The 10,721-nt window shown below is 41.9% G+C and overlaps 4 pseudogenes; all 4 read right to left on the minus strand.

Moving 5' to 3' along the window:
• Positions 1-1,635: 1,635 nt before the first annotated feature.
• LOC142711994 (5S ribosomal RNA) lies at positions 1,636-1,754 on the minus strand (annotated as a pseudogene).
• An 811-nt stretch (positions 1,755-2,565) lies between these two features.
• LOC142704415 (5S ribosomal RNA) lies at positions 2,566-2,684 on the minus strand (annotated as a pseudogene).
• Positions 2,685-2,751: 67 nt separating this feature from the next.
• On the minus strand, positions 2,752-2,870 carry LOC142737873 (5S ribosomal RNA; annotated as a pseudogene).
• Positions 2,871-8,906: 6,036 nt separating this feature from the next.
• On the minus strand, positions 8,907-9,025 carry LOC142680122 (5S ribosomal RNA; annotated as a pseudogene).
• Positions 9,026-10,721: the final 1,696 nt, after the last annotated feature.

Raw genomic sequence — 10,721 nt, forward strand, 5'->3', positions numbered from 1 at the left:
GAAACTAGACCCCTTGAGGAATCCATTGTAGTTTTCTTGGGGTGCATGCGGCTTTTTGATCAGTTTTTCTTCTATTTTTAGGTGGCGTGGTGACTAAAAAACAGCAATTGTACGATTGTTTTTTTTTTCGTTTTTTTTTACAGCGTTCACCGTGCGCTATAAATGACACATTAACTTTATTCTGCGGGGCGATACGATTACGGCGATACCAGATGTTTATAGGTTTTTTTTATGTCTTATGGCGTTTGCACAATAAAATAAGTTTTGTAAACAATCATTCACTTTTTGTGTTACCTTATTCTAAGAGCCATAAAGTTTTTATTTTTCAATCAATAAAGCCGTGCGAGGACTTATTTTTTGCGTAACGAACCGTAGTTTCGATCAGTACCATTTTTAGGTACATGCGACTTTTTGATCTCTTTTTATTCCATTTTTTGGGAGGTGAAGTGACCAAAGAATTGTGATTGTGGTTCGGTTTATTATTTATTTTTTTTACGGCGTTCACCGTGCGGGATAAATAATGAAATAATTTTGTAGTTCAGGCCGTTACGGACGCGGCGATACCAATTATGTATAGTTTATTTGTTTGTTTATATATTTTTATTAATAATAAAGGACTGATAAGGGAAAAAGGGGGATTTTTACTTTTAATACTTTTAAATCTTTTATTTTCTTATTTTTACACAACTTTTTTTAACTTTTTTTTTACTTTATTACTTTGTCCCACTAGGGGACATGAGGGCAGGAGGCTCTGATCGCTATTCTAATACACTGCACTACATGCGTAGTGCAGTGTATTAGAACTGTCAGCTACTCACTGACAGCAAGCATAGTGGGTCCTGACGTTGTCAGGACCCACTAGGCTTCCGTCTATGGCATCGCCGGACGCCATTGTTTGGTGTCCGGTTGCCATAGTCACCATCGCCGGCCGCTATCGCGTAGCAGGCCGGCGATGGCAGCTTAACCCCTAAAAAGCCGCGATCTCTATAGAACGCGGCTTTTAAGGGGTTAATCAGCGGGGACACAGCGATCGGTCCCCGCTGTAGGAGCTGTGACAGCTGCTGAACAAGACAGCAGCTGTAACATCTCCTGTATGTGTCGGGAGGACGGCCGAAACGGCCGTTACTCCCGAGACGTACTATTACGGCATGGAGCGCGAACGATACAGCTGCCATGACGTAATAGTACGTCAAGGAGCGGGAAGGGGTTAATCCATAGTCCTTTTTAATCGATTGTGAAACAAAATCTAAACGACATAATAAAAAGTCAACATCACCACGGATTCTAGACAGTCTCCCACACTGGTACCAATGATGCCTTAAGCTGTGTAACTTCTGCAATATGACGAGAGCAGGCACATTCAGTTTAGAATGGCGATTGACATTAAATGCTTTAATCCATAGTCCTTTATAATCGATTGTGAAACAAAATCTAAACGATATAATAAAAAGTCAACTGCACCACGGATTCCCAGACAGTCTCCCACACCGGTACTAGCGAGGCCTTAAGCTGTGTAACTTCGGCGACGTGACGAGAGCAGGCACATTCTGCTTAGAATGGCCATTGACAATAAGTGTGTTGATCCATAGTCCTTTTTAATCGATTGTGAAACAAAATCTAAACAACATAATGAAAAGTCAACCGCACCACGGATTCCCAGACAGTCTCCCACACTGGTACTAGCGAGGCCTTAAGCTGTGTATCTTCTGCGATCTGACGAGAGAGGGCGCATTCAGCTTAGAATGGCCATTGACATTAAATCCTTTAATCCATAGTCCTTTTTAATCGATTGTGAAACAAAATCTAAACGACATAATAAAAAGTCAACATCACCACGGATTCCCAGACAGTCTCCCGCACTGGTACTAGCGAGGCCTTAAGCTGTGTAACTTCTGCAATCTGACGAGAGAATGAACATTCAGCTTAGAATGGCCATTGACATTAAATGCTTTAATCCATAGTCCTTTTTAATCGATTGTGAACCAAAATCTAAACGACATATTAAAATGTCAACCGCACCACGGATACCCAGACAGTCTCCCACACCGGTACTAGCGAGGCCTTAAGCTGTGTAACTGCGGCAACGTGACGAGAGCAGGCACATTCCGGTTAGAATTGCCATTGACGATAAGGGTGTTGATCCATAGTCCTTTTTAATCGATTGTGAAACAAAATCTAAACAACATAATAAAAAGTCAACCGTACCACGGATCCCCAGACAGTCTCCCACACTAGTACTAGCGAGGCCTTAAGCTGTGTAACCTCTGCGATCTCACGAGAGCCGGCACATTGAGCTTAGAATGTCCATTGACATTAAATTCTATAATCCATAGTCCTTTTTAATCGATTGTGAAACAAAATCTAAACGACATAATAAAAAGTCAACCGCACCACGGATTCCCAGACAGTCTACCACACTGGTACTAGCGAGGCCTTAAACTGTGTAACTTCCGCGATCTGACGAGAGAAGGCACATTCAGCTTAGAACGGCCATTGTCATTAAATGCTTTAATCCATAGTCCTTTTTAATCGATTGTGAAACAAAATCTAAACGACATAATAAAAAGACCACCACACCACGGATTCCCAGACAGTCTCCCACACTGGTACTAGCGAGGCCTTAAGCTGTGTAACTTCTGCGATCTGACGAGAGCAGGCACATTCAGCTTAGAATGGCCAATGACATCAAATGCTTTAATCCATAGTCCTGTTTAATCGATTGTGAAACAAAATCTAAACGACATAATAAAAAGTCAACCGCACCACAGATTCCCAGAGAGTCTCCCACACTGGTACTAGCGAGGCCTTAAGCTGTGTAACTTCTGCTATCTGATGAGAGCAGGTACATTCAGCTTAGAATGGCCATTAACATTAACAGGTTCCCGACCGCTGGCCGTAAATATACGGCCAGCGGTCAGGGTCTCTAAAGTCCGGCGTATAGTGTATATATACGGCCGCACTTCAGAGACTGTGCACGCGCGATCGCGTGCACACAGCTCTATGCCCTGGCTGTTGCTAACAGCCATGGGCACTGGGCAGAATGTCAGGGGTCAATCTTTTGGCCCCTGAACATGTGATCGCTGTGACAACCAATCACAGCGATCACATGCATTTCTGCATAGAAAACAGTGTGCACGCGATCGCGTGCACACAGCCCTGTGCCCTCGCTGTTACCAACAGCTCTGGGCACTAGGCAGAGTATCAGGGACCAATCTGATGGTCCCTGATCATGTGGTCGCTGTGAAAACCTATCACAGCGACCACATTTGTTTTATTTTGACTTTTCTGGCAGTAAATCTCCTGCCTCTTTTCTTCTCCTCAAACATTGTTTCAGTTTGAGGAGAAGAAGAGACTCGGGAGAATTGCTGCCAGAAGATTACAGTGAAAAAAAATACAGTTATACTAAAACATTCTCTGTATAGATAGATTTCTATCTATCTATACAATCTATCTATCCATCTATCTTTTTTTCTATCTATCTACCTTTCTTTCTTTTATTCTATTAGAATAGGCAGGTAGGGAGTATATAATTATATATATATCCACATATATATAATATATATAGCAATAGCGGTTTATTTTTTTGTTAGCGGTAGTGTAGATATATATAGCAGTTAGTTTGTGTGTTTTATAAAAAAAAAAACATTTGTTTAGTTAGTGTTAGTGTTAGTTACGTTATGGCGAGGAAGTTGTTTAGCGCCGAGGAGGCATACGCAATGCTGTGGTCTGAGTCGGAGACCGCATCAGAGATGGCGTCCGAGATGGAACCTGTTTTAGGTAGTGACGATGACAGCGTCACTTCAGGTTCATCTTCAGGGGACGTTGTCCCTGATGCAGTCGAAACTGCAGAACATGAAAGCGCAGGGCCAAGTAGCGCTGTAGCACGGGACAGCCTGGTCCCTCCAGTCCAGGCTCTTGTATGGGCACCTGCCCCATCTTTTGGGCCTAGAATCCACGGATTTATGGGCACTCCTGGCATAACCGTGGACAATACAAATTTTGTCCAAATGGATTACTTCCATTTATTTATAACGGACGACATCCTAAATCAGATTGTCCACGAAACAAATTTATATGCCACGCAATATATAAGGCAGAAACCTTCATCCACCCATGCCAGAGATTGGACGCCCACCAATTTGCAGGAATTAAAAAATTTTTTGGGGCTCACCCTAAATATGGGTATTGTCAAAAAGCCCTCCATTAGGTCTTACTGGTCAACAAGACCCGCCCAAGCCACCCCAGTATATTCTGCAGTAATGCCCAGGTCTCGTTATGAGACAATAATGAGGTTCCTCCACTTCAATGACAACGCACAGGCCCCCCCAAGTACCGATGCAAACCAGGATCGGTTGTTCAAAATAAGACCGCTAATAAATTCCCTGAATAATTTATTTCTGCAACTCTACACCCCTGAGCAGAATGTAAGTGTGGACGAATCCCTCCTCAACTTCCATGGCAGACTTAGCTTTCGCCAATATCTACCTTCCAAAAGGGCAAGATATGGCGTTAAGCTCTACAAATTGTGTGAAAGCGGGTCAGGATATACCACCGCCTTCAGGATTTATGAAGGGCGGGACCGCACAATAAATGTTCCTGGATGCCCCCCTGATCTTTCCACCAGCAGTAAGATTGTGTGGGAGATAATGCAGCCTCTGCTTCACAAAGGGTACCACCTGTACTGTGATAATTTTTATTCCAGTGTGCCCGTTTAGGCATTTGCATGCTGCAAGGACTGGGGCATGTGGTACCATGCGCAAAAACAGAATTGGTTTTCCACAGCAATTAGTGGGGAAGCGCATGGTAAAGGGGGACTCCTGTGCTTATGCATCTGAAGAATTGCTGGCGGTCAAGTTCAGGGATCGCAAAGATGTGTATGTGCTAAGCACGATTCATACCGCAGGAACAGTGGCAGTGAGGGAAAGAGGGGCAACATCAGACAAGCACAAACCAGTGAGCGTGTCCGAATATAACAAGTACATGGGGGGGGTGGATTTAAGCGACCAGGTTTTACAGCCCTATTTAGTAAAACGCAAAACTAAAACCTGGTACAAAAAAGTGGCCATTTATTTGTTACAGGTGGCCATCCACAACTCATTTGTGCTCTATAAAAAAAACAGAGGCAGAGACACATACCTGGATTTCCAGGAGAAAATTATTGAAGGCCTCATTTTTGATGTTCAGGACACCCGAGAATGCCCCCAGTCTGAGGATGTCACGCGACTGACTGAAAGACACTTCATCACTCGGATTCCCCCAACACCAACCAGAAGCAACCCCCAGAAAAAGTGCCGCGTCTGCAGAAAAGACGGGCACCGCAAAGATTCCCGATATTTCTGTCCTTCATGTCCCTCACAACCAGGCCTGTGCATTGAGCCATGTTTTAAAAAATACCACACTGTTCTGAATTATTAGATTTTAGTTAATTTGTTGAAAATATATTTGCCCTACATTACGTTTTTATTTTTCCCCTGATTTTACTCCAAGGGTGAGGGAGGGAATGGGTGGGGGGTGGATGTCATGTTTGATGTTTTCTAAAGTTCATCTGCTGGAGAGCTCCATTTGCATTAACCTGAAATTTCTTATTTTAGAAAACCCCAAAAAATAAATTCCCATTATACCCCTAGATGAATATTTTGGGATCTCGGCTTCAAGAGCAGATATTTTGGAAGTGTTATAGAAACTCTGTTGAGTTTTGTAAAACCAGCTTTGAAAAAAAGCGATTTGTGAAATAATCTTCTTCTATCCTCCGCCCTCCTACATCTCTATGTGATAAATAAGGCCACATATTTGGTATCCCCATGCACGGGAGAAGTGGCAGAATGTGAACGGAGATTAATTTTGACCGTGGTCTAAGCCGTGTGTGAAAAATGCTGGTATAAACTGACGCATTTGCTAAAAAATTGCTAATTTTATTTTGATCCATCTTATTCAAGAAACTTTCAGAAGAAAACTGGACTGTCTAAAAATATGATAAACCCCTTGAAGGAAACCTTGTGGGGTCTACTTGTGTGAATGAAGTCGTTTATGGGGTGATTCTAATCTTTCAGCAGCATTACGCCCCCCAGAAAACAGTATGCGGCTATAAAGTCAAGTGCAGAATTCCTGGACCGAAAAGGCCAAAAAGCCTCCTTTTATGCCAAGCCCTGGCACATGCCCGTGAATAAAGCACACATATTTGGTATCCCCATGCACGGGAGAAGTGGAAGAATGTGAAATGCGATGAATTTTGTCCGTGGTCCATTTTGTGTGTGAAAAAGCTAGCATAAACTGGCGCAATTGTTAAAAAAAAAAGGTAATTTTATTTTGTTCCATCTTATTCAAGAAACTTTCAGAAGAAAACTGGACTGTCTAAAAATATGATAAACCCCTTGAAGGAAACCTTGTGGGGTCTACTTGTGTGAATGAAGTCATTTATGGGGTGATTCTAATCTTTCAGCAGCATTAGGCCCCCCAGAAAACAGTATGCGGCTCTAAAATCAAATGCAGAATTCCTGGACCAAAAAGCCTCCTTTTATGCCAAGCCCTGGCACATGCCCGCACAGCGAATAAGGCACACATATTTGGTATCCCCATGCACGGGAGAAGTGGAAGAACGTGAAAGGAGATGAATTTTGTCCGTGGTCTATACCGTGTGTGAAAAATACTAGCCTAAACTGACGCATTTGCTAAAAAAGTGCTGATTTTATTTTGTTCCATCTTATTCAAGAAACTTTCAGAAGAAAACTGGACTTGCTAAAAATATGATAAACCCCTTGAAGGAAACCTTGTGGGGTCTACTTGTGTGAATGAAGTCATTTATGGGGTGTTTCTAATGCTTCAGCAGAATTAGGCCCCCCAGAAAACAGTATGCGGCTCTAAAATCAAATGCAAAATTCCTGGACCGAAAATGCCAAAAAGCCTCCTTTTATGCCAAGCCCTGGCACATGCCCGCACAGTGAATAAGGCACACATATTTGCTATCCCCATGCACGGGAGAAGTGGAAGAACGTGAAAGGAGATGAATTTTGTCCGTGGTCTATACCGTGTGTGAAAAATACTAGCCTAAACTGACGCATTTGCTAAAAAAGTGCTGATTTTATTTTGTTCCATCTTATTCAAGAAACTTTCAGAAGAAAACTGGACTTGCTAAAAATATGATAAACCCCTTGAAGGAAACCTTGTGGGGTCTAATTGTGTGAATGAAGTCATTTATGGGGTGTTTCTAATGTTTCAGCAGCATTAGGCCCCCCAGAAAACAGTATGCGGCTCTAAAATCAAATGCAAAATTCCTGGACCGAAAAGGCCAAAAAGCCTCCTTTTATGCCAAGCCCTGGCACATGCCCGCACAGTAAATAAGGCACACATATTTGGTATCCCCATGCACGGGAGAAGTGGAAGAACGTGAAAGGAGATGAATTTTGTCCGTGGTCTATACCGTGTGTGAAAAATACTAGCCTAAACTGACGCATTTGCTAAAAAAGTGCTGATTTTATTTTGTTCCATCTTATTCAAGAAACTTTCAGAAGAAAACTGGACTTGCTAAAAATATGATAAACCCCTTGAAGGAAACCTTGTGGGGTCTAATTGTGTGAATGAAGTCATTTATGGGGTGTTTCTAATGTTTCAGCAGCATTAGGCCCCCCAGAAAACAGTATGCGGCTCTAAAATCAAATGCAAAATTCCTGGACCGAAAAGGCCAAAAAGCCTCCTTTTATGCCAAGCCCTGGCACATGCCCGCACAGTGAATAAGGCACACATATTTGGTATCCCCATGCACGGGAGAAGTGGAAGAACGTGAAAGGAGATGAATTTTGTCCGTGGTCTATACCGTGTGTGAAAAATACTAGCCTAAACTGACGCATTTGCTAAAAAAGTGCTGATTTTATTTTGTTCCATCTTATTCAAGAAACTTTCAGAAGAAAACTGGACTTGCTAAAAATATGATAAACCCCTTGAAGGAAACCTTGTGGGGTCTACTTGTGTGAATGAAGTCATTTATGGGGTGTTTCTAATGTTTCAGCAGCATTAGGCCCCCCAGAAAACAGTATACGGCTCTAAAATCAAATGCAAAATTCCTGGACCGAAAAGGCCAAAAAGCCTCCTTTTATGCCAAGCCCTGGCACATGCCCGCACAGTGAATAAGGCTCACATATTTGGTATCCCCATGCACGGGAGAAGTGGAAGAATGTGAAAGGAGATTAATTTTGGCCGTGGTTCATACCGTGTGTGAAAAATGCTAGCATAAACCGACGCAATTGTTAAATTCTTGCATTTTTTTCCAATTTTGCCCACTTTAGTGAAAAAAAAAAAAATGATATATACTGACAAATGCCACTAAAACAAAGCCCTATCTGTCCTTTAAAAAGAGTGTAAAATTCAAAGATGAACTTTATTCACCTGCTGAGTTATAGTCATGTAAAGAAGCGCATAGCAAAATTGTGAAATTTGCTCTGTTCATTTAGCTGTAAAACAGCCTAGTCCTTAACCGGTTAAATGCTTTAATCCATAGTCCTTTATAATCGATTGTGAAACAAAATCTAAACGACATAATAAAAAACCAAACACACCACGGATTCCCAGACCGTCTCCAATGATGCCTAAAACTGTGTAACTTCTGCCATCTGACGAGAGCAGGCACATTCAGTTTAGAATGGCGATTGACATTAAATGCTTTAATCCATAGTCCTTTATAATCGATTGTGAAACAAAATCTAAACGATATAATAAAAAGTCAACTGCACCACGGATTCCCAGACAGTCTCTCACACTGGTACGAGCGAGGATTTAAGCTGTATAACGTCTGCTATCTGATGAGAGCAGGCACATTCAGCTTAGAATGGCCATTAACTTTAAATCCTTTAAATCCTTTAATCCATAGTCCTTTTTAATCGATTGTGAAACAAAATCTAAACGACATAATAAAAAACCAAACGCACCACGGATTCCCAGACAGTCTCCCACACTGGTACTAACGAGGCCTTAAACTGTGTAACTTCTGCGATCTGACGAGAGCAGGCACATTCAGCTTAGAATGGCCATTGACGATAAATGCTTTAATCCATAGTCCTTTATAATCTATTGTGAAACAAAATCTAAACGACATAATAAAAAGTCAACTGCACCACGGATTCCTAGACAGTCTACCATCCTGGTACTAGCGAGGGCTTAAGCTGCGTAACTCATGAGATCTGACGAGAGTAGGCACTTTCAGCTTAGAATGGCCATTGCCTTTTAAATCTTTATGCCATAGTCCTTTTTTAATCGATTATGAAACAAAATCGAAACAGTATAACAATAGGTCACAGCACCACAGATTCCAAGACAGTCTCCAACACTAATACTAGCAGGGTCTTAAGCCATGTAACTTGTATGATCTGACAAGAGCAGGGAATAGAATATGCAGTTCAGTTCTGGGCTCCAGTTAATAGAGAGTATGCCCTGGAGTTAGAAAAAAATACAAAGAAGAGCAACGAAGCTAATAAGGAGCATGGAGAATCTAAGTTATGAGGAAAGATTAAAATAATTAAACCTATTAACCTATCAACCTGCAGAGGCGACAAGCCTTCTTTACTGTGAGAACTGTGAATCTATGGAATAGTCTACTGCAGGAGCTGGTCACAGCAGGGACAGTGGGTGGCTTTAAAAAAGGCTTAGATCATTTCCTAGAGCAAAAAAATATAAGCTGTTATGTGTAGAAATGTTTGACTTCCCTTTTCCCATCCCTTGGTTGAACTTGATGGACATGTGTCTTTTTTCAACCGTACAAACTACTATGTAACTAATGAGGTTGGTCTTAGTTGTTGGGCTATTCCTCTAACTGCATCTCGGGTGTAATTTACAACCCACTGTTGGTTGTAATAAATATAGTTGATCCAGTCAACATTTTTATATATAGATACCCACCATACGATGAATTCCCACCCAGCCACTACCTGTTTTCAAGCTTTAAACTCATTTGGCACTCCTCGGGGTACTCCAATGTCGTCCATGTAGATACTAGAGTCAAAAGAGCCTTTTGGGGCTTCTCTGTTTTGTCTCTTTAATTTACTCCTTTTGGGTCATTCTCCTGTGGGTAATAGGTGAAAGGGCATGACGAGCTGAGCTTGAGGTCATTCCCCGTTGGAACCATGTGCCAACCTGGCCCGTATCCTGCCATTTCCACATAACCACCATATATCTGCTCTTAGGACATTCTGGTTGGTCCATATGGATGAGTAGTTGCTGATGCTAGAGACAGTAATTCTTTCTCCACAATATTTGTCCTGAAGTTGGCCATAGTTATGGCCTTTCCCTGGGAGTGCAAAACAAGTATAGTTACCAGGATAAGCAAATAACCTGAGGTGGGATGTCTGGCTTCTGTATTAGCGAGAACAGGAGGGACAACGTTTTACATTTTCTCTCTTTCGTGGTTGGTTTGTATGCTTTATTGTACGGTTTTATGATACATTGAAGTCCTTCCGGATCTTCCTCATTACTTAAGGGAACGGGGACTGTTCCTACTTGCGGCCTAGCTGTAGCGCAGGCTATACAACTCCCATTTTTTAAGACTTTTGGCAGTATATCTAAGCCATTCTAGCCATTCGTGTGGTCCATATAGCTAGGGCCCATGAACTGCACATCCTAGCTCCATCTGTGTTTATATGTATGGCTCAGATGTATTTGTCTGACCTTGTTAATTTGGATGCTTCTTCTTTATTTTGATTACACTTTGTTTTGATCGGGTCACAAAAATCAACTTG

Source organism: Rhinoderma darwinii, chromosome 1, assembly GCF_050947455.1.
Source record: "Rhinoderma darwinii isolate aRhiDar2 chromosome 1, aRhiDar2.hap1, whole genome shotgun sequence".
NCBI lineage: Eukaryota > Metazoa > Chordata > Amphibia > Anura > Rhinodermatidae > Rhinoderma > Rhinoderma darwinii.